The sequence below is a fragment of the Serpula lacrymans genome (genome assembly GCF_000218685.1).
Source record: "Serpula lacrymans var. lacrymans S7.9 unplaced genomic scaffold SERLAscaffold_7, whole genome shotgun sequence".
Lineage (NCBI taxonomy): Eukaryota > Fungi > Basidiomycota > Agaricomycetes > Boletales > Serpulaceae > Serpula > Serpula lacrymans.
The window spans coordinates 2468106-2474105 of NW_006763296.1; positions in this window are offsets into that span (position 1 = coordinate 2468106).

Consider the following 6000-nt stretch of genomic DNA (forward strand, 5'->3'; position numbering starts at 1 on the left):
GCGGATACGCATTTTTGACCGTGTGCTCATTCACGTAACGATAGTCCATAATCATTCGCTTTTTACCATCCTTTTTAGGAATGAAGAACACCGGGGACGTCATAGGACTTTTGGAAGGTCTGATGTAACCCTTCCTAAGTTGTTCGTCTATGAAACTAGATACCTCGTCTCTTTCGGGAGCAGAGAGCGGTATCATGTGTCCCTTCCTTGGTTTGAAGGTGTCTTTCAAATCTATAGCATGGTCCCAAGGCTTAGCCTCTGGGAAGCGCTCTGATTTGTGTTTCGAAAAGACTTTCCAGAAGTCGTGGTACTCGGGAGGTACCAGCCTCTTAATCTCTTCCTCAGGTTTTACCTCATTATCGTCATCGTCGATCTTTTCTAAAGATCTGAGCTCGTAAACGTGACTAGCGTTTAACTTTTCGAGACTCTCATTGTGACGGACATGATTTGGTTTACCCAAGTTTACACATTCCTGGGGACAACGTGACAATGTGACAACCCCTGTCTGCCAGTTGATCTCAGGATTGTGTTTAAATAGCCAGGTCCAGCCTAAGATTAAATTAATTTTCCCTAGTTGGGTAGCTTCGGCAGTGACTCGTTCTCTGTGTCCTTGGTATTCGACCACAAAAGAACATTTGTGCGTGATACAGCCACCTGCATTTAGCGTACCGTCAACGTTATAGACGGGAATAGACGTTTCTAATTTAACAAGGGGGAGTCCAATTTGCTCCGCCCAGACCTGATCTATGAAGATTCCGTTAGCGCCTGAATCAGGCAGCGCGCTCGTTGAGTGTACTTTGCCCCTGGCAAGGTTTTCCACGCCAACGTCTAAACGGATCTCCTTTTGGAATAAATACGTGCGCATCAACACACGCCTTGGGATTTTGGGAAAGGGTGGCTCCGAAGAAGAAGAAGAAGAAATAGAAGGGGAAAATGACACATGTTTTTCTATTTTTGTTTTTCCAGAATCAAGCACCCTAGTGTTTGTCTCGCCGGGGCCACGCTCCAAAGGAGACGCCGGTGCAGCGGTAGTATCATAAATATTACAATTACATTTCTTCATACAAGTACATACTTCTGATAACAAGTTTAGAAATTTATTTACAAATTGGGGAGCCATCCCCGTCATTCCTTTATTGCTCGTGCAACACCCCGGAGCAGGGGCCACCTTGTTGTGGTTTACTTCATTTTTACTAGGAGCTAAGGCACCCAAGTGACCTAAGCCCCGAATTCTTTTCCCTGAGCCTTCATTTCGTTGACCTGTTGGTCATAGAAGAAGGCCCGGATTTCATCGTACGAACGACCGGCTAAAGAATTAAGCCGATCGTCCGGCTTTTCGGATTCGAGTTGGCGCGCCTGGCGCCCTTGGTTATTTTTTTGTTGGCCGGCCTGCGACCCTTTTCTACAGTCCCGGGACATATGTCCCTCTTGGCCGCAATTGTAACAGTTGCCCTTGAATCTGCGCATCTGTCCGCCTTGGACCGCGCCGATATCCATAGGAGCACCCTGTCCTGGCTGCAGCCCGAACGGCCTAAACCCGTGAGAGTGATTTTGATTTTGGTTTGATGACCCAGGGCGCCTCTGGGATGTGGTGGTTTGTTTGGTGGACCCGCCACCTTGATGCATCGCGTAGAGCTCCATGGCCCTACCAACTCGTCTGACTTCCTCGGCTGCCAGAGCCAGGTCGTCACTTCTCGTATCCTGCAGGTAGATCTGCTCTGCAATGCGAGGGTTCACATTGCGTTCCAGCAGTTCTACTGCGTGTTCGTTACCTAACCCTCCTTGGATGGAGAGGGCCAGGAACCGGGTGACGTAATTGTCCGTCCTTAGGTTTCCCTGTTTGAACGAACGGATTTGCTGCCGAGCCCAGTCACGCTCAGCTTGTGGTTTGAAGTATTTTTCGATCTCCTTCTTGAGATCATCCCAGGTAGGCCACACACCCGCGGTGTAGCATTCCTGGAGTCTTACTTGGGCGTATCGACCCGCCACAGGTCCTTTTAGTCGAGATAGCACCGCAGTAGCTACCTCAAAGTCGTCGGCGAACGCGTCCCAGTTCGCCTTGACCCAAATCTGGAGTTTGATCCACCATTCGGCGAATCGCGCTCTATCTCCTTCGAAGGCGCCAGGGTCAGCGACGACTTCGACTTTTTTGTTGAACTTTTTCTCTACCGAGGGGGTTGCTACAGGGGGGTTTGCCTGTATCTCGGCGAGTTGCGAGGTTAACTCAGCTATCTGTACACGCATTGCGTGCAGTAGCTGGTTCATATCTTGGGGTTGCGACGACATGTCGACTTGTTTCTGATGTAACGTAAAAGTAGGTAACTGGGGGTCCCCGCTTGCTATCTGCGGATCAACCTCTTCCCAGCTGAGTATCGGATCTCAATCTCCGACTACCCACACTATAGTATTTGAAAATGTATATAAAAGGTAAACGTAATAAACCCTGGTCCGAACGGTTGTCAGGGGGTGGTCCGCTTGTTAAGCTGTCAACCCTTCTCCAGACTGGCGGAGGCAAGTGCCCGGCCTGGTCAGAGGTATTCGAAAGTGAAGTTTTGTATTTTAAATCTAATCAACAGTGGTTCCACACCGACTGCTGAGCTAAGGTACTCCCCTTAACGCTGGGGGCCGCGTATTTCGAAGGTTTGGGTTCTTCTCCCAAAGCACTACAAGGCCGTCGCTAGGAGCGCACCTATCTGCTATGTGGGATATTCCTAACCGCTAACCAATCTCCTTCACCCTGGAGTCCGGGTGCCCAAATGATGGGACTTCTGCACACACGTGCGAGAGAGTAGAAAGAGCGAGTCCTAATGTAACAACCAAGAGTTAGTTACTCTGGCGCACACAGGAACACACTATAAAGGTAGTGGAAGATGGGGAGTGGGTACCCCTTGGGCTGCAGTGAGTTAGTTGGTATACAACAGGAGGACTCGCTGAGGAGTCTCCTGGATTTATTGGGGTATATATACTACTACAGGTTTGTTTGTACATGTGTACTATACAGTTGATGAAGGCAGTGGCTGATGATGTCATAGGGCCTAGCCCGTATGGCCAGCTCCACTGCGTGAGAGAGTTAAGTCTAAAAGTAAAAGAAAGGCAACACGGCGTGAGAAAGGGAAATGCCGCGTGGCACTTAAAGTATAAAGTTAAAGCGGAGAATAAAAGGAAAGGAGATGTCCGGAAATTGTGTTATCGTAACACCCATTCACTTGGGTACACTTATCCTTTGTCCATCGTCTTTGCTACAGCTACACCTACCACACGCTGCCTGGGACTCACTTGTTCCAAATTGGAACTACTCCTCTCCCTCCCTTGTTTGATCAGGTGGTCCAACACAACCAGTCCATTGGTAAGGCCATGGAACTGTCGGATTTGGACTAGGTGGTGGACCGGTGGCTCCAGTTTCTTTTTTTCAGCAGAACATTCATTTGCAGTGCGATTATTTTTGATTTTTGAATCATTTTTATGGACACATATTTTTTTAGAATGCCTGACTGACAATAAAGGAACTGTGTTGATACTGATAGTGTTTTGCCTTGCCTTTTTTTTTACTGCATCTTCCCATGACATCATGATTTTCCTGCTCTCTTTTTGCTATTGGACTTTACTTTATGGCTGTACAAACCTGTAACATTACTCACAGCATTCATTGTTCTATCCCTTTCTTTCCCTTATTTTGACAATCTTATCCTGTAGCAACTACGCAGGATTTGTCAGCGTACATTCCTTCCTTCATGTTCTTTCTCATTCTTTTTGCGCAGCTATACTGTGCATAGCCTGCCTTTCTTTTCACTATATAAACCCCTGTATTTTACCTTGTAAAAACAGCAAAGAACTCGATTCCAGACTTCTTCTCTAAATCTCAAGTTCACTACTCTGCTACTTGTGATCCAGTGTGGTCACAATACTTCCCACTGCTACCACTGCTATCTGCTGTCATCGTCACTTGTCATTTTTGAAAGTCACTGTCATCCCTTTCGATTAGAGTCCTTCTGAGCACTACAGTTTGTGCGTCAGGAGCCTGCTATCACTGGGAACCTCGTCACCTCGTCATCTTTGTCATTCTCAAACCTACCTTGTGCTACAATTAGCAAGGTAGTGCTCGTCTATACTCGTCACAAAGCCCCCATCTTCTATAAATTCAACTATCCCTCCTCCTCAAAACCCACACCCATACCTCTCTGGGTTTTAATGAAACAAAAATTCCTCAAATCCCCCGTAACACAAATTCCCGACTCCTCAAAACCATCAAAAATTGCTGCAGACACCAGCAAACACGCCACAGGAGCTGTATTAATGCAACTCAATGACCAAAGACAATGGCACCAATGTGCATTTTTCTCCAAAACTCTATCCCCCACTGAAAAAAACTACCAGATCTATGACAAAGAGTTATTAGCGGTAATGAGAGCTTTAAAAGAGTGGAAACAATTACTTTTGGGAAGCCCCCACACAATCCAAATCCTGACAGATCACAAAAACCTTACCCGTCTCAGCATTCCTGTATCACACACGAACAATTAAAAACACAGTCGAGCAAGCCATGCTCACAAACAATAATTATCCAGGAAGAACAAAGAAAGATGATTGGAGAAAAGAAGAAGGACGGTTCTTTTATCAGAATAAATTACTGATTGATGAAGTAGAAGAACAAAAGACGATCATCAAAGATCACCACAATTCCCTGTCCACAGGACACCCAGGAAGGCTCAAAACCTACCAGTTGATCAAAAAGGCCTATTGGTGGCCAGGAATGATGAAACAAGTGGAAGAATATGTTAGTTTTGGTGATTCTGCACCTTTGTGCTACCTATATATTTTCATTCCTTTCTCTATCTATTCTTCTATCATTCACTATTGATTGTGTTCTCTATTATTTCGCCTTTGTGGCTGCTTTGTTTACCTTTGTTTACAAAACTTCGGACAGTACTGCAGAGTCCAATGCTTCCTATTCTCTAGTTACTCACATTGGACTCTAGGTACTGTATACCTGTCATACTCTCTAATAATATAGTTACTCACATTGGACTCTAGTTCCAGTCCCTGATTGCTCTCAGCAAGTGGGCTAGACACTTCCTTCAAGCTTTGTTCTAAATAGAATACGTGAAAGGATGCGCAACTTGTCAACAAGCAAAAGTAAACACGCATCCCACCACCATACCATTAATCCCAAACCAGACCCCAAAAACCACCGGACCAATGAAGTACCTATCCGTAGACTTCATAACTGATTTACCAGAATCTTCAGGATATGACAGTATAATGGTCGTGGTAGACCAAGGACTTAGTAAGGGGGTAATCCTCTCACCTTGTTATAAAACCATTGACGCACTCAAAACCGCACGAATCTTTCACGATTCCATCTCCAAACGATTCGGATTGCACGATAAACTCATATCCAACAGGGGACCACAGTTTGCCTCTGAAGTATCCAAAGAACTTCACAAACTCCTGAACATTGAAACCGCACTCTCTTCTGTGTATCATCCCCAGACAGATGGACAAACAGAACAATCCAATCAAGAACTGGAGATCTACCTCCGCATATTTTGCCAGAACCAACCGCACAGCTGGACAAAATACCTTACAACCGCCAAATTCTGTCACAACCAAAGACCACACTCCACAAACAACCAATCACCATTCTACCTCCTCATGGGATATGAACCCCGAGGAATCCCAACTAAACACAGATCCACAAATATCCCATCAGTGGAAAAATGATTATCCGAACTACTTAGGGCAAGGGAAAACGCCCTAAAAGCACATGAACTGGCAAGAAGCAAGATGATGAAACGAAACAACGGAAAGTTCACGCGATTCTCTGAAGGATAAAAGGTGTGGTTAGAGAACACCAACCTGCAAGAAAAAGCTACCGAATACAAGAAGTTCAACATGAAACGCATCGGACCTTTCCACATCCAAGAAACGATTTCCCCGGTGAACTACCGACTATCCCTGCCTTGAAAATACAACACTAGCAAATACGGTCCCGGGTATGGT